Source organism: Sminthopsis crassicaudata, chromosome 5, assembly GCF_048593235.1.
Source record: "Sminthopsis crassicaudata isolate SCR6 chromosome 5, ASM4859323v1, whole genome shotgun sequence".
NCBI lineage: Eukaryota > Metazoa > Chordata > Mammalia > Dasyuromorphia > Dasyuridae > Sminthopsis > Sminthopsis crassicaudata.
Genome location: NC_133621.1, coordinates 270,986,150 through 271,011,309, shown reverse-complemented (window position 1 = coordinate 271,011,309; position 25,160 = coordinate 270,986,150). Strand labels below are relative to the sequence as shown.

The 25,160-nt window shown below is 35.7% G+C and overlaps 1 long non-coding RNA gene across 1 annotated transcript in view; it reads left to right on the top strand.

Annotated features, from left to right (window-relative positions):
- LOC141544649 (uncharacterized) overlaps window positions 1-25,160 on the top strand; it is an 86,840-nt gene that overhangs the window by 9,766 nt on the left and 51,914 nt on the right. The window contains exon 2 of the long non-coding RNA XR_012482731.1: window positions 16,132-16,185. This is a non-coding gene — a long non-coding RNA (uncharacterized LOC141544649). The remainder of the gene's footprint in view (window positions 1-16,131; window positions 16,186-25,160) is intronic.

Below are 25,160 nucleotides of genomic sequence, written 5' to 3'. Positions count from 1 at the left end.
TGTGTGCTATTTTCTGCCATACTAATTTCCAATTTTCCCAGCAATTTTTGTCAAATAGTGATTTCTTATCCCAAAAGCTGGGGTCTTTGTGTTTGGCAAATGCTACATTATTAAAGTTGTTGGCTGTTTTATCCTTTGAACCTAACCTATTCAACTGATCAACTATTCTTTGCCAATACCAAATATTTTTGGTAACCATTGCTTTATAATATAATTTTAGATTTGGTACAAGTAGATAGGCCAACTTCATTTATTTTTTTTTTTCATTAATTCCTTTGAAATTTTTGACCTTTTGTTTTTCCATATAAACTTTCTTGTTATATTTTCTATTTCATGAAACAGTTTTTTTTTTCAGTCTGATTGGTAATAGTGCTAAATAAATAGATTAGGTAATATTATCATCTTTCTTGTATTTGCTCGCCCTATCCAAGGGCATTTAATATTTTTTTCCAATTCTTAGATCTGACTTTATTTGTCTGGGAAGTGTTTTGTAGTTTTGCTCATATAGTTTCTGATTTTCCCTTAGCAGATAGATTCCTAAATATTTTATACTATCAGTAGTTTCTTTAAATGGAATTTCTCTTTGTAACCCTAACTGTTGAATTTTGTTAGTGATATATAAGAATGCTAATGATTTATGTGGGTTTATTTTGTATCCTGCAACTTTGCGAAAGGTGTGGATTATTTCTAATAGCCTTTTAGTAGAATCTCTGGGGTTCTCTAAGTGTACCATCATTCGTCAGCAAAGACTGATAATTTTGGTTTCCTCATTACCTACTCTTATTCCTTTAATCTCTTTCCCAGCTGTTATTGCCAAAGCTGGCATTTCTAATACAATATTGAATAGTAATGGTGATAGTGGACAACCTTGTTTCACTCCTGATCTTATTGGGATGGTTCCAGTTTATCCCCATTACATATGATGCTTATTGATCATTTTCAATAGATGCTACTGATTAATTTAAGGAAAAAAAAAACATTTATTCCTATACTCTTAAGTGTTTTTATTGGGAATGGATGTTGGATTTTATCAAATGCTTTTTCTGCATCTATTGAGATGATCATATGGTTTTTGTTAATTTGGTCATTGATGTAGCCAATTATACTAATAGTTTTTCTAATATTGAACTATATTCCTGGTATAATTCCTACTTGATCATGATGTATTATATTGGGGATGATTTTCTGTAGTCTTTTTGCTAATATTTTATTTAAGATTTTACCATCAATATTCATTAGGGGGATTGGTCTATAATTTTCTTTCTGTTTTCAACCTACCTGGTTTAAGTATCAGAACCATGTCTGTGTCATAAAAGGAATTTAGTAGGACTCCTTCAATCCCTATTTTTTCAAATAGTTTATATAACATTGGAGTTAATTTTTCTTTAAATAGTTAGTAGAATTCTTATATAACTCCATCTGGTCTTGGGGATTTTTTCTTAGGGAGTTGATTAATAGCTTGTTCTATTTCTTTTTATGAAGTAGGACTATTTAAGCAATTTACTTCCTCCCCAATGTGCTCAAAAAGTTATGAATCCAGTAATCTTTGATCCAGTAATGTTACTACTGGGCTTATATCCCAAAGAGCTTTTAAAGAAAGGAAAGAGACTTGTATGTGCAAGAATGTTTGTAACAGTCTGTCAAGTCCAGGCTACCTCCTCTGAAAGGCTCAGAATCAGTCCTAGTAAGGATAAGCAAAAGTCTTTGTCCCATGTTGTGGGCAACAAAATGTAAAGTTCTGATGTCTGTAGATTATAATCCTTCTCTGGGAGGAGGTTTCTTTTTTTTATAATCTTTTCCTCTGTGAGCAGGTTTCTTGCGAGGCTTCTGGAGCCTTCCCCTCCAAAAGTGTGGGATTGCTGGACTTGTGAATGCACGGGACATCTTTTCTTTGACTCAATCCAGACTGTTGTTCAGACTCAATGTTGCCTCTTTTTAATCCTCCCAGAGAATGGGCTTGTGGGAACTGCAGGGGCTTGTGGCAACTACTTCAACCAATGAACTTGCTTCTTTAAAGCATTCCTTTCAAAAGTGAAAACTCCCTTAAAGGTTTGAACTAAAGGTGTGAATTCTGAGCTAGAGAATTGTTAAGAACCAACTTAGCACTTAGTAAGAACCTAACATCTCCCCCTTTCTTTTGATTTGGAACATAGGGTGGTCATGAACTTGAAACATAAATTCATCAATATGGGAGGTTTTACACATAATTACATAAATTACATAAACACATAGTAACATAACACATGCTAGAAGTGATGTAACAAATAGCGTGATCAAATAATCATAAATTGAGAATTTATACATTTCCATAAGTCCATTGTCCATTAGTTCATGTGCCAGAAATCCAAAAATTCCTGCAAGTTTTTAAAGTTCTTTAACAGTCTTCTTATCAGCCATGCTCTTTCAGTGTCAGATGTTTCTTAGCTTTTCTCCTTTGTTTTGAGGTCTTTCTCTTTTTCTATCTCTCTCTGATAGACAAGACGAATAAGACTCATGGGCACCCATCTGATTCCTTCTCCATCGGAAGAAATACAGGCAAACCCTCTCCCCCAAGCAGTGCTCAAAAGTGAATTGTGTGTCAACTCCTGTTTCCAAATTGTGTCTGACTTGGATCTTACATAATTCATGAAACTCTGCAAGCCACAATAAGTTTTGTCCAGGTTCTAGACATGTTCTTGCTATGGATTCCCAATCATTCTGGGTTAGGACTTCATAAGACAAACCATCTAATAACATTTGAATATAAGCTGATGTAGACCCATAACGGGTACAACCTTTTTTCAAATCTTTAATTTTATTCAAATCTAAAGGCCAGAAACTGGAAACTGAGTGAATGCCCATCTATTGGAGAATGGCTGAATAAATTGTGGTATATAAATATTATAGAATAGTATTGTTTTATAAGAAATAACTAACAGGATGATTTCAGAACAGCCTGGAGAGACTTACATGAACTGAGGCTTAGTGAAATGAGCAGGAACAAGAGACCATTATATACTTCAAGAACAATACTATATGATAATCAATTCTGATGGATGCAGTCATCTTAAACAATGAGATGAACCAAATCAGTTCCAATAACACAGTAATGGAATTGAACCAGCTACACCCGGTGAAAGAGCTTCTGGAGATGACTATGAACAACTAAATAGAATTCCCAATCCTTTATTTTTATTTGCCTTTACAAGCTAATTATACACTATTTCAAAGTCCGATTCCTTTTATACAGCAAAATAACTGTTTGGATATGTATACATATATTGTATTTAATTTATACTTTAACATATTGGTCAACCTGCCATCTTGGGTAGGGAGTGGGGAAAAGGAGGGGAAACATTGGAACAAAAAGTTTGGCAATTGTCAATGCTGTAAAATTACTCATGCATATATCTATCTGGCAAATAAAAAGGTAATTTAGAGAGGAGGAGGAACATTTTTTTTTATGTTTTTATGTTTGTTTTTTATGTTCCTCCTCCCTCTAAAATTCCCTCAGATATGATAGGTTTCTTTGCCTCTTTGTGGGATGTAGTACACTATCCACTTTACATTTCTACTTCCCTTTTTTATGTTATATGAGTAAAATCTAATTATACATGTGGTCTTTTTGTATATCCACCACAGAAGAACAGTTTTCATGAGTTCCTTTTATGTTTTTATGCTTCTCTTGTGTCCGATGTTTGGAGATCAAATTTTTTTGCTTAGGTCTGTTTTTTTTTTTTTTTTTTTCTTAGAAACAAATGGAATTCATCTGTTTCATTAAATTCCATGTTCTTTTCCATGGGAGAAAAATCTCAGCTTAGCTGGGTAGTTTATTATTCTTGGCTACATTCCAAGTTCTTTTGCCTTTTGGAATATCAGGCAGCCAGATCTTGAGTGACACTTATTGTAGCACCTCGGTATTTGAATTGTTTTTTTTTTTCCTGGCTGCTTATAATATTTTTCCTTAGTTTGATAGTTCTGAAATGTGGCCACAATATTCCTTGGAGTTTTTATTTTAGGGTCTTTTTCAGAAGTGTTCAATGAAGAACCCCACTGTTCGGATTAGCGACTGCCCTGGGTCTAGAGGCTGAGCAGTGAAAGTGTCACTGCCCCAAACCAAAGCCTGCTTTGGGGCTGTGGGTATTAGCAGTTGCCTAGCAAATAGTCCTGCACCAGCAATGGAAGTAGCTCTGCCCAAGGAAGCACAGTCATGATGCAGAAGTTCTATTGCCTCAGGCTGAGCCCCCCCACGGTGCAGATTAGAGAGTGCCCCGGACTACGCCCCTCTTCCGTGCAGATTTGTGACTGCCCCATGCTGCAGAATGAAGCTGCAAAGCTGTGCTGTGGTGTGTGCTAAGTCACTTCCAGATTTTGGTGGGTATAGGCAGGTCTTGTTAGGTTCTGGTGTTTTTAGAGTATCTTCTATCTTGGGCTTTAATTTCTCTTTTGGTTTACTGCTTTGCAATCAAGGTAGAGCAGGCAGCCTGTAGCAGAGTTGTCTCTATAACTTTTCTAGCCACAGAAGCTACCTCCGTCCCTGGTCCACTTTGGACAGTAGCCTCTCCTATCTCCCTGTTTGTGATGATCTGTTCTAGCCACTCAGGACAAATGTGTTCTGGCGATCTTCCAGATTACCTTTGGATGGTAAATTGTTGTACTTCTAATCTTCATGAATTTTACCAGTCAAGCACTATTTTTGAGGCTGGATTTAATAATTGATCATGAAGGCATGAGAGGAAGAGCTTAGAAAGTTGCATGTGCCTTCTCTGCCATCTTGGCTCCGCCCTCCCCTACCCCCCAATGAAGTCTTGGAAACAGAAAATATACTAGTTTGCAGCTCATCAACTTTTTTCTTCTTGTGATTTTATGTATATATACAAGATACATTATTGTGTGACCACATGCCTAAGGAAATGAGATAGGAATATGTCATACTAAACAAATCAGTCTCTGGATCTTCTGATTTACCAAATGGTCCTTCTTAATGCATGTACTATATTTCCAAACATTACATCTGTGAGGACTATGTTGAAAAAGGTGAAACAAATGTGTTCTTTCTCAATCTACCTACATGAAATTCCAAGATTAATTATGCTATGTCAGTTCCTTCCGTTTATGATATCTGCTGGAGAGATCATGCTTTGTCATTGTGAAGCACTCTGCTAATAAAATGGTTATTATAGGGGGGCGGAGCCAAGATGGCGGAGAAGAAACACACTACTCAGTGAACGTCCTCACTCCCTCACAACCAATTAGATAAATTAAGTCTCAAAATTAGCTCAGGACTGATAGATACCACAAGGACTGGAAGCACGACTTACCAGCTGAAGAGAATCTGGAGTTTCAACAGGAAAGGTCAGTTCTCAGGGGAGGAATAAGAAAGACCAGCACAGACGGTGGGGTAGGGGCACACTGCGCCCATTGCGCTGGGAGGGGCTCTGGGATCAGAGAAGCCACTGAGGTAAAGGAATCTGGCACAGGCTGTTAGCTCTTCTCTGCTAATTATTTAGCAGTTCAGAAGAGAAAGCCAAAATATTTTAAAACTCAGATTAGATTTCCGCCTCCCACCCCACCCTGGGGGTGACTCGGCAGACTCGGCACCAGGGGGTGTGGCCTCAGCTACCTCCTGAGAATAGTTAAGAGACTGACAAGTGGGTGGATACGGCCCAAGGCAACACACACGGCCTAGCTTAGCTGGAGGGAGTGGAACTCAGCTCCAGGAAGTCCCAGAGAAGCAGAACCTTTGAACTAGGGACCGCGGTTTCTGGCAGACACTTCCAGTTTGAGCGCAGGGGCTTCTCACGTCACCTGCTGCAGACGTCCACTCCCCACCCGGACACATAGGCTGAGCTTCTTGCTGTCTTCACTATTCTACGCCCTCAAAGCACAGCAGTGCTAATCACCTCTGAGGCGCTTCCAGGGAGGGGGTGGGGAACTCTCTCCCAGAGCTCTCTCTTAGCGCGGGCGCAGGGGCCGCTGCATCCATCCGGTCTGGGAGGAAGCTGGTAAAGAAGTAAATAATTTCCTACCCCAGGGACAGACCCCAAAACATTTTTTAAGTATGAGCAAAAAAGCTAGAAAAACTATAGATTCCTTCTATACAGAGAAAGAGCGGGTATCCAACCCCGAGGAAGTTAACAGCAAAGATTCAGAAGATAACAACCTAAAGGGGAATGATTCCTGCCCCCCATCACATAACTCTCTCCTAGAAGAAGCTCTTAAGAAATTGAGGGAGATCGAAGAAAAATGGGGCAAGGAAAGGGAAGTTATGATAGAGAATAACAACGTCCTGAAATTGGAGTTGGAAAAAATAAAGAATTCACAGGAGATGCAGGGAAACAAAATTAGTGAATTAGAAAAGGTTAAAAAAAACACAGGAAAGTAGGATTTCTGAATTGGAAAAGATAAAAAAGTCTCAAGAAAATAGAATTTCTGAATTGGAAAAAGAAAATAATTCTCAAAAAAAAAAAAATTAGGGAAATGGAAAAAAATTCAATAGAGCAAAATAATTCATTTAAAAACGAAATTGGGCATTTACAAAAAGAACTAAAAACTGTGAAAGAAGAAAATAACTCCTTAAAAGTCAGGATGGAACAAATAGAAATGAATGATTCACAGAGAACCCAAGAATCAGTCAAACAAAACAAAAAAAATGAGAAGCTGGAGAACAACGTCAAATACTTACTGGGAAAATCTATAGACCTGGAAAATAGATCTAGGAGAGATAATCTGCGGATTATTGGACTTCCAGAAAACTATGACCAAAAAAAGAGCCTAGATTCTATTTTACAGGAAATTATCAAAGAGAACTGTCCAGAGATAATAGAAACAGAAGGGAAAGTAGATGTGGAAAGAATTCATCGAACTCCTTCTGAAATAGACCCTAAAAAAAGAACACCACGGAATATTGTGGCTAAGCTGCAGAATTACCACACAAAGGAGAAAATCCTGCAAGCAGCTAGAAAAAAACAATTTAAATACCAAGGTGCCACAATAAGGGTCACCCAAGATCTGGCTGCCTCCACATTAAAAGATAGAAGGGCTTGGAACCTGATATTCCGTAAGGCAAAAGATCAAGGACTGCAACCAAGAATGAACTACCCAGCTAAGTTTAGCATCTTTTTCCACGGAAGAAGATGGTCATTCAATGAAACAGAGGAATTCTATATGTTTCTAAGAAAAAAACCAGACTTAAACAAAAAATTTGATCTACATCCACAAGACTGAAGAGAAACAGAAAAAAGGTACACAGAACCCTTGAGAACTGTAACTCTGTTGTGGGTATATAAAAAATACTCAAGGATAATTTGATTTTACTGATATAAAAGAAAAAAAGGGGGGTGTAGTAAAGGGAAGGAGGTCGGTTCAGAAAAAGGGGAAGGAGTGATAAAAAGAGGGAAACTACATCCCAGGAAGAGACATAGAAAATACACCATATCTGAGGGAACTTAGTGAGGGGAGAATCATTGTGTGAATCTTACTCTCATCAGAAGAGGCTCAAAGAGTAAATAATTAACATATTTGTTTTTCAGAGAATTTTCTCTCACCTCATTAAAAGGGGGGAGAGGAAAAGGGAAAAGGAAAAGGGGAATAAGTGAAGGGACTTGGAGGGAGGGGGGAGGGATCCTAAAAAAAAAAAAAAAAAAAAAAAAAAAAAAAAAAAAGAGGGAGGGTTGCGCGTCACAAGGGGGGTCTGTAAATTAAATATCGGGGAGGGGGATCAGGGGGGTCAAGGGAAAAAAGCATAATCTGGGGATAATACGATGGCAGGAAATACAGAATTAGTAATTTTAACTGTAAATGTAAATGGGATGAACGATCCCATCAAATGGAGACGGATAGTAGATTGGATCAAAAAGCAGAACCCTACAATATGTTGCCTACAGGAAACACACTTAAAGCAGGGAGATACATACAGAGTAAAGGTAAAAGATTGGAACAGAGCCTATTATGCTTCAGGTAAAGCCAAAAAAGCAGGGGTAGCTATCCTTATCTCAGATCAAGCAAAAGCAGAAGTAGATCTCATTAAAAAAGATAAGGAAGGAAACTATATCCTGCTGAAAGGTAGCATAAATAATGAAGCCATATCAATACTAAACATATATGCACCAAGTGGTATAGCATCTAACTTTCTAAAGGAAAAGTTAAGAGAACTGCAAGAAGAAATAGACAGTAAAACTATAATAGTGGGAGATCTCAACCTTGCACTCTCAGATTTAGACAAATCAAACCACAAAACAAACAAGAAAGAAATTAAAAAAGTAAATAGAACATTAGAAAAACTAGGTATGATAGACCTTTGGAGAAAACTGAATGGCAATAGGAAGGAATATACTTTCTTCTCAGCAGTTCATGGATCCTATACAAAAATTGACCATATACTAGGACATAAAGATCTCAAAATTAAATGTAGGAAGGCAGAAATAATAAATGCCTTCTTCTCAGATCACAATGCAATAAAAGCTACATTCAGTAAAAAGTTAGGGGTAAATAGACCAAAAAGTAATTGGAAACTGAATAATCTCATCTTAAAGAATGACTGGGTGAAAGAGCAAATTATAGAAACAATTAACAATTTCACCCAAGATAATGATAATGATGAGACATCATATCAAAATCTTTGGGATGCAGCTAAAGCGGTAATAAGGGGAAATTTTATATCTTTAGAGGCTTATTTGAAGAAAATTGAGAAAGAGAAGATTAACGAATTGGGCTTACAACTTAAAAGGCTAGAAAAAGACCAAATTATAAACCCCCAACCAAAAATTAAACTCGAAATACAAAAATTAAAAGGAGAAATCAATAAAATTGAAAGTAAAAAAAACTATTGAATTAATAAATAAAACCAAGAGTTGGTTTTATGAAAAAGCCAATAAAATAGATAAACCTTTGGTAAATTTGATCAAAAAAAAGAAAGAGGAAAATCAAATTGATAGTCTTACAAATGAAAAGGGGGATCTTTCCACCAATGAAGAGGAAATTAGAGAAATAATAAGGAGTTACTTTGCCCAACTTTATGCCAATAAATTTGATAACTTAAGTGAAATGGATGACTTCCTCCAAAAATATAGGCTCCCTAGATTAACAGAGGAGGAGATAAATTGCTTAAATAGTCCCATTTCAGAAAAAGAAATAGAACAAGCTATTAATCAACTCCCCAGGAAAAAATCCCCAGGGCCAGATGGATTCACATGTGAATTCTACCAAACATTTAAAGAACAATTAGCCCCAATGTTATATAAATTATTTGAAAAAATAGGGGATGAAGGAGTCCTACCAAATTCCTTTTATGACACAGACATGGTACTGATACCTAAACCTGGTAGATCGAAAACTGAGAAAGAAAATTATAGACCAATCTCCTTAATGAATATTGATGCTAAAATCTTAAATAAGATATTAGCAAAAAGACTTCAGAAAATCATCTCCAAGATAATACACTATGATCAAGTAGGATTTATTCCAGGAATGCAGGGCTGGTTTAATATTAGGAAAACTATTAATATAATTGACCATATTAATAATCAAATTAATAAGAACCATATGATCATCTCAATAGATGCAGAAAAAGCATTTGACAAAATCCAACATCCATTCCTACTAAAAACTCTTGAGAGTATAGGAATAAATGGATTATTCCTTAGAATAATCAGGAGTATATATTTAAGACCGTCAGTAAGCATAATATGCAATAGAAATAAACTGCAACCTTTCCCAGTAAGATCAGGAGTGAAACAAGGTTGCCCACTATCACCATTACTATTCAATATAGTACTAGAAACGCTAGCCTCGGCAATAAGAGCCGAGAAAGAGATTCAAGGAATTAGAGTAGGAAATGAGGAAATTAAACTATCACTTTTTGCAGATGACATGATGGTATACTTAGAGAACCCCAAAGACTCTGCTAAAAAGCTACTAGAAATAATTCAAAATTTCAGCAAAGTGGCAGGATACAAAATAAATCCACATAAATCCTCGGCATTTTTATATATCACTAACTAAATGCAACAGCAAGAGATACAAAGAGAAATTCCATTCCAAACAAATGTTGAGAGTATAAAATATTTGGGAATCCATCTACCAAAGAAAAGTCAGGAATTATATGAGAAAAATTACAAAACACTTGCCACAAAAATAAAATCAGATTTAAATAATTGGAAAGACATTCAGTGCTCTTGGATAGGCCGAGCGAATATAATAAAGATGACAATACTCCCCAAACTAATCTATTTATTTAGTGCTATACCAATCAGACTCCCAAGAAACTATTTTAATGACCTAGAAAAAATAACAACAAAATTCATATGGAAGAATAAAAGGTCAAGAATTGCAAGGGAACTAATGAAAAAAAACTCAGAGGAAGGTGGTCTAAGTGTACCTGATCTAAAGCTATATTATATAGCAGCAGTCACCAAAACCATTTGGTATTGGCTAAGAAATAGACCGGTAGATCAGTGGAACAGATTAGATACAAAGGACAAAAAAGGGTACATCTATAGCAATCTAATCTTTGACAAACCCAAAGATTCCAACATTAGGGATAAAAATTCATTATTCGGAAAAAACTGTTGGGAAAACTGGAAATTAGTATGGCAGAAATTAGATATGGATCCACACTTAACACCATATACCAAGATAAGATCAAAATGGGTCCATGATTTAGGCATAAAGAGGGAGATAATAAATAGATTAGAGGAACAGAGGATAATCTACCTCTCAGACTTGTGGAGGAGGAAGGAATTTATGACCAGAGGAGAACTAGAGATCATTATTGATCACAAAATAGAAGATTTTGATTACATCAAACTAAAAAGTTTCTGTACAAATAATACTAATGCAAACAAGATTAGAAGGGAAGTAACAAATTGGGAAAATATTTTTAAAAACAAAGGTTCTGACAAAGGTCTCATTTCCAAAATATATAGAGAACTGACCATAATTTATAAGAAACCAAACCATTCTCCAATTGATAAATGGTCAAAGGATATGAACAGACAATTCTCAGAGGAAGAAATTGAAACTATATCCACTCACATGAAAGAGTGTTCCAAATCACTACTGATCAGAGAAATGCAAATTAAGACCACTCTGAGATACCACTACACACCTGTCAGATTGGCTAAGATGACAGGAACAAATAATGACAAATGTTGGAGGGGATGTGGGGAAATTGGGACACTAATACATTGCTGGTGGAGTTGTGAAAGAATCCAGCCATTCTGGAGAGCAATCTGGAATTATGCCCAAAAAGTTATCAAACTGTGCATACCCTTTGACCCAGCAGCGCTACTACTGGGATTATATCCCAAAGAAATACTAAAGAGCGGAAAGAGACATATATGTGCCAAAATGTTTGTGGCAGCTCTTTTTGTTGTAGCTAGAAACTGGAAGATGAATGGATGTCCATCAGTTGGAGAATGGTTGGGTAAATTGTGGTATATGAAAGTTATGGAATATTATTGCTCGGTAAGAAATGACCAGCAGGAAGAATACAGAGAGGCCTGGAGAGACTTAAATCAACTGATGCTGAGTGAAATGAGCAGAACCAGAAGATCACTGTATACTTCAACAACGATACTGTATGAGGATGTATTCTGATGGAAGTGGAAATCTTCAACATAAAGAAAATCCAACTCACTTCCAGTTGATCAATGATGGACAGAGGTAGATACACCCAGAGAAGAAACACTGGGAGGGGAATGTAAATTGTTAGCACTAATATCTGTCTGCCCAGGTTGCATGTACCTTCGGATTCTAATGTTTACTGTGCAACAAGAAAATGATATTCACACACATGTATTGTACTTAGACTATATTGTAACACATGTAAAATGTATGGTATTGCCTGTCGTCGGGGGGAGGGAATAAGGGAGGGGGGGTAATTTGGAAAAATGAATACAAGGGATAATATTATAAAAAATATATATATATATATATATATATATATATAATAAAAAAAAATTAAAAAAAAATGGTTATTATAAACAAATCACTGGCAGATATGTAATATTTTAAGAAGGTTCCTTCTGGAACTTCCGGTCAAGGTGTTGGAGAGGACACACATGTATTTAATCTCTGTCTTTGCTCTCAGAATTTATTTCATGACAACCCTTGGAATTAGTGCTTGATTGGAAAAAAAAAGCCACAAATAATTACCAAGAGAAAACATCCTTGAAATTCACCAAAAAAGATCTGTTTTTGCTTGGGGGTGGGGAAGGCTAGATAGGCATAGACTGAGGGCAGGCAGCAAAAGTGTGGCAGGCAGCTCACACTGAACAGACTGGAGGGGGGAGGGATGTGATCGCTGCCTTTTCTGTGGCAAGACCTTTACACACTGTGGATATTTGGTCTTGGCAGCAAGCCAGGATCAGCAGAGAAGCTATAAACACAGGAGGTAAAGAGTATAATCCAGAAAAGCTAGGGTCTCTGGGGACCTGGCCACCCTCCCCACTCCCCACCCCCAGATTGTTTCAGCAGATTCTTAGAGCCTCAGAGTCTCAGAGACCAGATGCAGCACAGCCATTGCCCTGTTGGTTTAAAAAACCTGTATTCTCCTCAATTGCAATCCATTTCTGCTATCTGATTGCATTGTGGCTGACTGATCAGGTAATCCCTTTCTTCCATGTGATTACTTTTCTGTTGGTTGATCACATCAGAGTCCTGATCTTCTAAAGACTGAGGTATCACCTCAGCTGCCATCATGCCCCACCTGTCTTTTGATTGAGGTCCTTCTCTCATTTATTTCCCTGGGTCAATCCACATTCTGAGGCCCAGTGGGAGTTCTTGTGGCATTTTTGACATGGAGTTTTAGGTCTTCTCTCAGCCAGTTTTCTCACTCTGTCTCTATAGCTACATTGAGCTCTTAGATGTCCAACTTTTCCCCATTGAAAACATCGATGGGTTTGTCTAGAAGTCCTTTGTCAAGAGGGACCCTGTCTTTCCATGTTCATCATTGTCTGAGTATAATAAGCATTGGTGCTCACTGTAGTACAGCATCTTATGATCTCCTCTAAAGGAGGATCTTTGTGTAGTCCACATGTAATTCTCTTGTAAACCTCATTGGCATTTTCCATAGCCAAATGTCTAGTCATTATTTTCATAGTTGCATCCTCTCCAATAGTTCTTGTGACAGCAGTTTGCAGATGTCCCACAAAATCCGCAAAAGTTTCATTGGGACTTTGCTCTATTTTTTTGAAGGCTTCCCTTCTATCTTTTTTGTCTGGGGAGGGAACCCTAAGCTTTTGTTTCAGCCATGGCGATCTGCTCATAAACTGGTAATTAATATGTTTTGAATTTCTCCATACTGGCCTTCACCAGCTAGATGGTCAAAAGTGAATTGTGTATTAACTCCTGTTTCCCTATTATGTCTGACTTGAATCCTGCATAATTCATGATACTCCAAAAGCCACAACAAGTTTTGTCCAGGTTCTAAACATGTCCTTGCTATGGGTTTCCAATCATTTGGGGTTAGGATTTCATAAGCCAAACTATCTAGTAACATCTTAACATAAGATGATGTAGCCCCATAAAGAGTGCAACCTTTTTTCAAATCCTTAATTTTATCCAAATCAAAGGAGTATATCTTCTCCTTTTTTGACCTGAAGAGTCAAGCTCTTCAATCACAGGGTATGCATCTATAAAATCACTTACATTTTGTACTTTTCTCTTAGCCTTAACCAATGCTTTTTCTAATCTTGCCATAGGCTGCTTCACAGGCCATTCTGTTTGTATCACTGCCTCTTCCCCTCCTCCTCCTTCCTCCACCCATGAAGGGTTAATTGAGGTAGGAGGAGATGGGAAATGCTCCTGTTGCTCAGAATTGTACTTAACTCCATTGTTACCTGATTCATCCTTTTCACCTAGTTTAGTTGGGCCCTCCCCCTCCTGTTTTTTTTTTCTTCCTTTTCTTTAGTTTAACACTTTTAAAAGCCACTTGGATTAAACTGTACATACAAAAAGTGTATCTTTGGAAATTAAATTTAGTTTGGAATTGTAGTGTTCACCTAGTTCCTCTCGTACTAATTCCCACTCGTCAAGATCCCATTCTTTTCCCATAGAAAAACAAGGACATATGACCTGCACAGTTTTTAAAAGTTCAGTGATCTCCAACATTATAATCCAAAATTATAAAATTATAATAATTATAATATATATAAATAATTGAAATTGGCTTTTCATAACCTTGACAATGCTCTCTAAACATTTTCCTTGAACAGAAACAGAAGTCTGTTTTATAAAAATTTGCCCCATTTCACTGAAATTCTACTTTAGCTCCTTTACACAGTTTCCTTGTTACTCACTCTTATTTCTGGGCCAGAGAGATTTTTCCACCGAAATCTGACTTGAAGGCTTTTCCACTGGAATCAGGATCATGTCTGTCCCACATTCGGGCACCAAAGTGTAATGTTCCCTTTTCTCTAAATTGTAGATCGTTTTCTTGGGGCAGATTTCTTGGGGAGCTTCTGGAGGCAGCCTTGGCTTCAGTTCAGTTCAATAATCCCAAAATGCAGTCAGGAGTTAAAGTCCTTTACTGTCTCTTTCCAAATCTTATCTCCAGATCCTTCATTTTCTCCTTCAAGCCTTGTCTCCTTCACTTGGGGCTTAGCTAGCTTTCTATAGGCCTTCCTCTCTCTTTGGTTCCCGATGAGCTCTTGTCAGAATGTCACCAGCCAGCACGAATGTCTAAGTGGGAATGAAATCTTGACTCCTTTTCCCTGAATCCTGGCTCATTATATCCTCCCAGAGAATGGGATTGTAGGTACTCCCTGGGCTTGTGAGAGCTCCTTAAAAGTATGCTCTCTTTAAAGTGTGAAAGGTGTGAACTCTGAACTAGAGAATTGTTAAATGCCATGCTAAAAGAGATAATTATATCCATTCCAGTGACTTAGCACCTTGTAAGAATCCTAACACACAAGGAGTTAGTGTGTGAGAAGGCTGGTGAGAAGAATCACATGATACAAAGAAGATTAATATTGGGAACATTTCTTCCTATTTTTGTCCAAAACATGATGGAGAATCAAATAAATGAAGGAGCCAAATAACCAGATGAGAGTGATTTCTAATGTGACAAATTCACATGAGACATTTACCCCATCCCCAAAGGATGTCATTAAAGTGAAAGAGCACATGGGTTAAATTAAATATGATTAAACAGGGTGCTTTCAGGGACATGGATTTTTAAAGTCTGAGAGAATAGGGAAGGAAAGGCTCCTACAGGAAATTGACATCTTTTTGTATAAGATTATGCTTGTTAATAGGAACTGGATGGACTTGTTTCAGCATTTACATTATTCCTGATAATGGAGACAGGATGAGCTCTTTTATGATAGTATAAGAAAAGAAGAGCAGGAAAAGGATCTGAATTAAAGGAGAAGAAAATGACTTGTGAAGATAAATTGGAAACCTAAATTCTGATGAATTTTGAAAAAAAGGTCAAAAGTTTGAACGTTAATAGGAAAGAAATTCAGGAACCCTTAAAAAACTGATGTTACATGATTGAGCTGAAGGAGAAAGACTATCCATCAAAAAGAGGAAAATAACATGAGTCCAAGGAGAAAGATTTGAAGAGAAGCAGTAGGACATGGTTCAAGTTTCCCCATTGTCACATAATTGATTTGTGACCTCCAAGAAGTCAACAAATTCTTGAATGTCTGTCAAGCAACTCTGTGACATGTACTACTTGCCTATCTTGCATTATTTCCTCTCTGGAAGTTCTCTGTAACAGACAATCACAATTTATATACTTCATCCTACTTTAATTATGGCTCCCACCTTCCCTTTTCACCCCATGTGAATGTATAAATCTGGAGCTGAAACTCCTGAAAGTAGATGACCACAGCAACTGTACAAAATGCTGATAAGAAAAATTAAAAAAAGATAAAAGTTTAATTAAAAAAAAACTTTTCAAGATGCAAAAATAAGTGCTTATTACCAATGATAGATAAGATTTATTACTTTTATATTCTGTATTTTATGTGATTTACTAAAACCATGGAAAAGGATATGGTGCCATGAGATAATATATAGAAAGTGTTGTAAAAAGTTTAAAATGCTAAATGTTAAGCATTGTTGTTATTTTTAACTTTGTCATTTTACAGTAATTTTACATTTTACATTAAGTTTATTATTCTACAATATTTTTGTATCTTATAGAAAAAAGTACAGATGAGTGCAGATGCTCTGGAGGAACTCAATCATCTGACACAGGTACTTAGGATTATGATGTGGCTTCCTCAAACTATAATAATATTATATTATGTTGATTTAATGTAAGAATATTTTTTTAAAAATTTTTTTCTAACACAATGCCAGCATTAAACAGAACCCAAAGATGTGTTTATATCAAAGAATTTATCACTTAAGTTCTATTCCATTGACCCATAGTAGAAGAGAAGTGATTTTGGGTTCTTGGAGGCCTTGATAATTGAGTCTAATCTCCGGCAAATTTCACCAAGCTTATGTTTGATTCAGGCTGATGATTTTCAGTCATAGAATTTCTCAAGGATGATATACTATTTGTTTCAATGCATTAAAAAGTACCTATTATAGACCCTAAAAAAAGAACACCAAGGAATATTGTGGCTAAGCTGCAGAATTACCACACAAAGGAGAAAATCCTGCAAGAAAAAAACAATTTAAATACCAAGGTGCCACAATAAGGGTCACTCAAGATCTGGCTGCCTCCACATTAAAAGATAGAAGGGCCTGGAACCTGATATTCCGTAAGGCAAAAGATCAAGGACTGCAACCAAGAATGAACTACCCAGCTAAGTTTAGCATCTTTTTCCATGGAAGAAGATGGTCATTCAATGAAATAGAGGAATTCTATATGTTTCTAAGAAAAAAACCAGACTCAAACAAAAAATTTGATCTACATCCACAAGACTGAAGAGAAACAGAAAAAGGTACACAGAACCCTTGAGAACTGTAACTCTGTTGTAGGTATATAAAAAGTACTCAAGGATAATTTGATTTTACTGATATAAAAGAAAAAAAGGGGGGGTGTAGTAAAGGGAAGGAGGTTGTTTCAGAAAAAGGGGAAGGGATGATAAAAAGAGGGAAACTACATCCCAGGAAATGGCATAGAAAATACACCTTATCTGAGGGAACTTAGTGAGGGGGAGAATCATTGTGTGAATCTTACTCTCATCAGGAGAGGTTCAAAGAGTAAATAATTAACATATTTGTTTTTCAGAGAATTTTCTCTCACCTCATTAAAAGGGGGGATAGGAAAAGGTAAAAGACAAAGGAGAATAAGTGAAGGGACTTGGAGGGAGGGGGGAGGGATACTAAAAAAAATGGGAGGGTTGCACGTCACAAGGGGGGTCTGTAAATTAAATATCGGGGAGGGGGATCAGGGGGGTCAAGGGAAAAAGCATAATCTGGGGATAATATGATTGCAGGAAATACAGAATTAGTAATTTTAACTGTAAATGTAAATGGGATGAACGATCCCATCAAATGGAGACGGATAGCAGATTGGATCAAAAATCAGAACCCTACACTATGTTGTCTAACAGGAAACACACTTAAAACAGGGAGATACATACAGAGTAAAGGTAAAAGGTTGGAACAGAGCCTATTATGCTTCAGGTAAAGCCAAAAAAGCAGGGGTAGCTATCCTTATCTCAGATCAAGCAAAAGCAGAAGTAGATCTCGTTAAAAAAGATAAGGAAGGAAACTATATCCTGCTGAAAGGTAGCATAAATAATGAAGCCATATCAATACTAAACATATATGCACCAAGTGGTATAGCATCTAACTTTCTAAAGGAAAAGTTAAGAGAGTTGCAAGAAGAAATAGACAGTAAAACTATAATAGTGGGAGATCTCAACCTTGCACTCTCAGATTTAGACAAATCAAACCACAAAACAAACAAGAAAGAAATTGAAAAAGTAAATAGAACATTAGAAAAACTAGGTATGATAGACCTTTGGAGAAAACTGAATGGCAATAGAAAGGAATATACTTTCTTCTCAGCAGTTCATGGATCCTATACAAAAATAGACCATATATTAGGACACAAAGATCTCAAAATTAAATGTAGGAAGGCAGAAATAGTAAATGCCTTCTTCTCAGACCACAATGCAATAAAAGCTACATTCAGTAAAAAGTTAGGGGTAAATAGACCAAAAAGTAATTGGAAACTGAATAATCTCATCTTAAAGAATGACTGGGTGAAAGACCAAATTATAGAAACAATTAACAATTTCACCCAAGATAATCACAATGATGAGACATCATACCAAAATCTTTGGGATGCAGCTAAAGCAGTAATAAGGGGAAATTTTATATCTTTAGAGGCTTATTTGAAGAAAATAGAGAAAGAGAAGATTAACGAATTGGGCTTACAACTTAAAAGGCTAGAAAAGACCAAATTATAAACCCCCAACCAAAAATTAAATTTGAAATACAAAAATTAAAAGGAGAAATCAATAATATTGAAAGTAAAAAAAAAACTATTGAATTAATAAATAAAACCAAGAGTTGGTTTTATGAAAAAGCCAATAAAATAGATAAACCTTTGGTAAATTTGATCAAAAAAAAAGAAAGAGGAAAATCGAATTGATAGTCTTACAAATGAAAAGGGGGATCTTTCCACCAATGAAGAGGAAATTAGAGAAATAATGAGTTACTTTGCCCAACTTCATTCCAATAAATTTGATAACTTAAGTGAAATGGATGACTTCCTCCAAAAATATAGGCTCCCTAGATTAATAGAGGAGGAGATAAATTGCTTAAATAGTCCCATTTCAGAAAAAGAAATAGAACAAGCTATTAATAAACTCCCCAGGAAAAAATCCCCAGGGCCAGATGGATTCACATGTGAATTCTACCAAACATTTAAAGAACAACTAACTCCAATGCTATATAAACTATTTGAAAAAATAGGGGATGAAGGAGTCCTACCAAACTCCTTTTATGGCACAGACATGGTACTGATACCTAAACCATGTAGATCGAAAACTGAGAAAGAAAATTATAGACCAATCTCCTTAATGAATATTGATGCTAAAATCTTAAATAAGATATTAGCAAAAAGACTACAGAAAATCATCTCCAGGATAATACACTATGATCAAGTAGGATTTATTCCAGGAATGCAGGGCTGGTTTAATATTAGGAAAATTATTAATATAATTGACCATATTAATAATCAAATTAATAAGAACCATATGATCATCTCAATAGATGCAGAAAAAGCATTTGACAAAATCCAACATCCATTCCTACTAAAAACTCTTGAGAGTATAGGAATAAATGGACTATTCCTTAGAATAATCAGGAGCATATATTTAGGACCTTCAGTAAGCATAATATGCAATAGAAATAAACTGCAACCTTTCCCAGTAAGATCAGGAGTGAAACAAAGTTGCCCACTATCACCATTACTATTCAATATAGTACTAGAAACGCTATCCTCAGCAATAAGAGCCGAGAAAGAGATTCAAGGAATTAGAGTAGGAAATGAGGAAATCAAACTACCACTTTTTGCAGATGACATGATGGTATACTTAGAGAACCCCAAAGACTCTCTAAAAAGCTACTAGAAATAATTCAAAATTTCAGCAATGTGGCAGGATACAAAATAAATCCACATAAATCCTCGGCATTTTTATATATCACTAACAAAATGCAACAGCAAGAGATACAAAGAGAAATTCCATTCAAAATAACGGTCGATAGTATAAAATATTTGGGAATATATCTACCAAAGGAAAGTCAGGAATTATATGAGCAAAATTACAAAACACTTGCCACAAAAATAAAATCAGATTTAAATAATTGGAAAGACATTCAGTGCTCTTGGATAGGCCGAGCGAATATAATAAAGATGACAATACTCCCCAAACTAATCTATTTATTTAGTGCTATACCAATCAGACTCCCAAGAAACTATTTCAATGGCCTAGAAAAAATAACAACAAAATTCATATGGAAGAATAAAAGGTCGAGAATTGCAAGGGAACTAATGAAAAAAAAAAAAAAAACTCAGAGGAAGGTGGTCTAAGTGTACCTGATCTAAAGCTATATTATATAGCAGCAGTCACCAAAACCATTTGGTATTGGCTAAGAAATAGACTGGTAGATCAGTGGAACAGATTAGATACAAAGGACAAAAAAGGGTACATCTATAGCAATCCAATCTTTGACAAACCCAAAGATACCAACATTAGGGATAAAAATTCATTATTCGGAAAAAAACTGTTGGGAAAACTGGAAATTAATATGGCAGAAATTAGATATGGATCCACACTTAACACCATATACCAAGATAAGATCAAAATGGGTCCATGATTTAGGCATAAAGAATGAGATCATAAATAGATTAGAGGAACAGGGAATAGTCTACCTCTCAGACCTGTGGAGGAGGAAGGAATTTATGACCAGAGGAGAATTAGAGATCATTATTGATCACAAAATAGAAGATTTTGATTACATCAAACTAAAAAGTTTCTGTACAAACAATACTAATGCAAACAAGATTAGAAGGGAAGTAACAAATTGGGAAAATATTTTTAAAAACAAAGGTTCTGACAAAGGTCTCATTTCCAAAATATATAGAGAACTGACCCTAATTTATAAGAAACCGAACCATTCTCCAATTGATAAATGGTCAAAGGATATGAACAGACAATTCTCAGAGGAAGAAATTGAAACTATATCCACTCACATGAAAGAGTGTTACAAATCACTACTGATCAGAGAAATGCAAATTGAGACAACTCTGAGATACCACTACACACCTGTCAGATTGGCTAAGATGTCAGGAACAAATAACGATGAATGTTGGAGGGGATGTGGGGAAACTGGGACACTAATACATTGCTGGTGGAATTGCGAAAGAATCCAGCCATTCTGGAGAGCAATCTGGAATTATGCCCAAAAAGTTATCAAACTGTGCATACCCTTTGACCCAGCAGCGCTACTACTGGGCTTATATCCCAAAGAAATACTAAAGAGCGGAAAGAGACATATATGTGCCAAAATGTTTGTGGCAGCTCTTTTTGTTGTAGCTAGAAACTGGAAGATGAATGGATGTCCATCTTTTGGAGAATGGTTGGGTAAATTATGGTATATTAAGGTTATGGAATATTATTGCTCTGTAAGAAATGACCAGCAGGAGGAATACAGAGAGGCCTGGAGAGACTTCCATCAACTGATGCTGAGTGAAATGAGCAGAACCAGAAGATCACTATACACTTCAACAACAATACTTTATGAGGATGTATTCTGATGGAAGTGGAAATCTTCAACATAAAGAAAAGCCAACTCACTTCCAGTTGATCAATGATGGACAGAGGTAGCTACACCCAGAGAAGAAACACTGGGAAGTGAATGTAAATTGATAGCACTAATATCTGTCTGCCCAGGTTGCATGTACCTTCGGAATCTAATGTTTATTGTGCAACAAGAAAATGATATTCACACACATGTATTGTATCTAGACTATATTGTAACACATGTAAAATGTATGGGATTGCATGTCATCGGGGGGAGGGAATAGAGGGAGGGGGGATAATTTGGAAAAATTGAATAAAAGGGATAATATTATAAATATATATATATATATATATATATAATAAAAATTTATTAATTAAAAAAAAGTACCTATTATAAACCAAATAAACAAATTTTAGATGAAACATAATCCTGAGCCACAATGGCAGAGTGAAGCTGGAAATCTGGTCCAGAAGCCACATGAAACCAAGTCTCTGAACAGAGTCTAATCAAATGAAACTACTCTCCAGTCAGGATAGATTAGAAAAACTAAAGAAAGGTCAGTTTCACTGGAGTGAAAAGGATGTTCAGTCCAGCTTAGACAGAGTCTGGAAAACACAGTGAGGGAGTATTAATTTCAACAGATCAGCAACTGAGACACTCAGTCCTGGTTAAGGATACCAGTGGAGTAACCCTCAGTCCCAGCTAAGAAGAGAAATTATGGGAAATCATGCTTTTCTTAAAGAGAGAAAGAAAAGCTACCTCCTGCAAATACAGAGTGTTCTTGTGCTCAAACCCAGGAAGCCTGAAACAGTGCCTCCTTTAGGAGAAGAGAGAGAGAGAGAGAGAGAGAGAGAGAGAGAGAGAGAGAGAGAGAGAGAGAGAGAGAGAGAGAGAGAGAAGAGAGGAGAGAGGAGAGAGGGGAGAGGGGAGAGAGGAGAGAGAGAGAGAGAGAAAGAGAAAGAGAGTGTGGAAATGCAAAAAAAGGAAAGAAAATAAACCAGAAACATAAAAGAATCTTGACCATTGAAAGCTACTATGATGATAGGGAAGAGCAAAGCAACAACTGAAACAAGGGACAAAATAGCCATAGAGGAAATGAAAAGAATGGTATGAATTGGGCTCAAGGCCAAAGAGACTTCTTGTTCTTGCTCATCAAAAAGATAGAGAGGCAAAATAAAGAATGATAAAGAATGAGAGATACAAAGGGAGTTCAACAGTTTGTAAAAGGGAATTCCTTTAAAAATATAATTGTCCAAAGGAAAAAAAGAAAAGAAAAAAGAAAAAAAATACTGGAAAGTAGAACTTACCAAACGGGAAAAAAAGGGATGCAAAAGGTGAAGAAAATCACAAAGTAAAAATTAGAATGGGGCAAATGGAAGGTAACGATTTCAGGAATCAATCAAACTAAAAGGAATGAAAAAATGAAAGAAAATGTAAAATATCTGCAAAGAGACTAGAAGGCCATGATTGAAAAGAGCATTCATGGACAGCATTATCAAAGAAAACTGTCCTGATATTCTAGAAATGGGGAGAATAGTTATTAAAGAATCCATCAATATGGAAAGAGATCCCACAAGGAACACCCCAAGGATGCCAGAAGTATAATCCCAAGGAAAAATACTGCAAGATGCCAGACAAATGTAATTCAAGTAGGAAAGAGCTACAATCAGGATCATCCAGGATTTAGCAGTATATACAGTAAAAGATCTGAGGCCCGAAATACCATATTCCAGAAGACAAAGAACCTGGGGCTACAAGGAAGAATTAATTACTCAGTGAGTCTGAGTATTATCTTTGAGGGTAGGTGAAAGTTCTTCAAAGAATAGACTTCCTAGTGAAATAATTTTTATTGAAAAAAGCAGAATTAACAGTATTTAAAATTCAAACATAGGACTCAAAAGAAACCTAGAAAGGTAAACAGGGAAAAATACATTTAAATTTTATCCCTACATAGGAAAGTGATATTTGTAACTCTTGAGTGCTACATATATTATTGAAGCAGAGGTGAGGGAACAGAAGGTGTACTTTTGAATGGACTCTGATGTGATGATATTAAAAGAAAGAATACATTAAGGGGTAGGAAAAGGATTACTGGGAGAAGTAAAATGTGACAAATTAGATTACATGAAGATGCACAAAAGACCTATAAACATTCAAAGGAAACAGAGGGGGGGGTTAGCATATTCTAAGAGTGTATTTAATCAGTTTTGGTTCAAAGAGGGAATAACTTAGTCATTGAGTTGAATATAGAAATCGATATTACCCCTAAAGAAATAGGAGGAGAAAGGCGAAAGGGAAAAGAGGGACTTGATAGAAGGGAGGGCAGGTAGGGGGTGGGGTGGATTCATAAAACACTAGTACATATGGAAAAAGAGAACAAAAGTATATACAAGGAAAAATAGGATGGAGGAAATACTGAGCTGATAATCATAACTCTAACTGTGAATGGGATGAACTCTGCCATAAAATGTAAGTGAATAGCTGAGTAGATTAAAAAACAGAATCCTACAATGTGTTGTTTACAAGAAACACATTTGACACAGAGCTACAGAGTAAAATGGAGCAAAATTTATTATGCTTCAACTGGAGTAATAAAACTGGAGTAATCATCCTGATTTCAGATAAAGCAAAAATAAATAGGAATTTATTTAAAAGAGATGAAGAAGGAAAGTACATCTTGTTAAACGATACCATAAACAATGAAGTAGGAATAATTTTAAATCTATATGCATAAAATTCTAGAACATTCAATTTCTTAGAGAAGATATTAAGCCAGTTACAAAAATAAACTAAAAAACTATTCTACTGGGGGACCTTAACCTTCCCCTCACTGAATCAGACAAAGCTAATCACAAAATAAAACAAATCAGGGAAGTTAATGAGGGAAGAATCTTAGAAAACCTAGATATGATAGACCTCTGGAGAAAACTGAATAGGGACATAAAGGAATAGATCTTTTTCTTGGCAATATATAGCACCTACACAAAAATTGACCATGGGGGGAAAAAAAGCTCACAATCAAATGCAGAAAGGCAGAAATGATAAATGCTTCCTTTTCAGACCATGAGGCAATAAAAATTATATTCAATAAAAGGTCAGGAAAAGATAGACTAAAATCCAATTGGAAAGTAAATAATCTAATTCTAAATAGTGTGTCAAACAACAATTCACAGACAGAATCCATAATTTATTCCAAGAGAATGACAATGAGAAAATGTACCAAAACCTATGGGATGCAGCCAAAGCAGTTCTTAGGGGAAATGTTATATATATACCTACATTATAACACACACATATATGCATATATATGTATGTATATGTATATGTGTGTATGTATATATGTATGTATATATACATATATATATGTGTGTATATATATATACATATATATATATATATATACACACATATATGTGTGTGTGTGTATATACACACAGTTAACATGAATAAAATAGAGAAAGGGATCAATGGATTGGGCATGTAACTAAAAAAAAAGCTAGCAAAAGAACAAATTAAAAACGTCCCTTTAAATACCAAATTAGAAATTCTGAAATTCAAAAGAAGGAATAATAAAATTTAAAGAAAACTATTGAATTAATGAAACTAAGTTGGTTTTAAGAAAACAAATGAACAAAATGGGTGAACTTTGGTGAATTTGATTAGAAAAAAGGAAAGAAGAAAATCAAATTATCAGCATCAAAAATGAAAAGAATAAACTTACCACCAATGAAAAATATATTAAAGGAATAATTAGGAACTATTTTACCCAAATGTATGCCAGCAACTCTGGATATCTTAACAGAAATAGATGAATATTACAACAGTATACATTGCTCAATTTAACAGTAGAGAAATTAAGTAACTTAAATAGTCCTATTTTAGATAAAGAAATTGAACAAGGCATCAATGATCTCCCTAAAAAAAAATTAAAAAAACTTCCACAGTTAGATGGATTC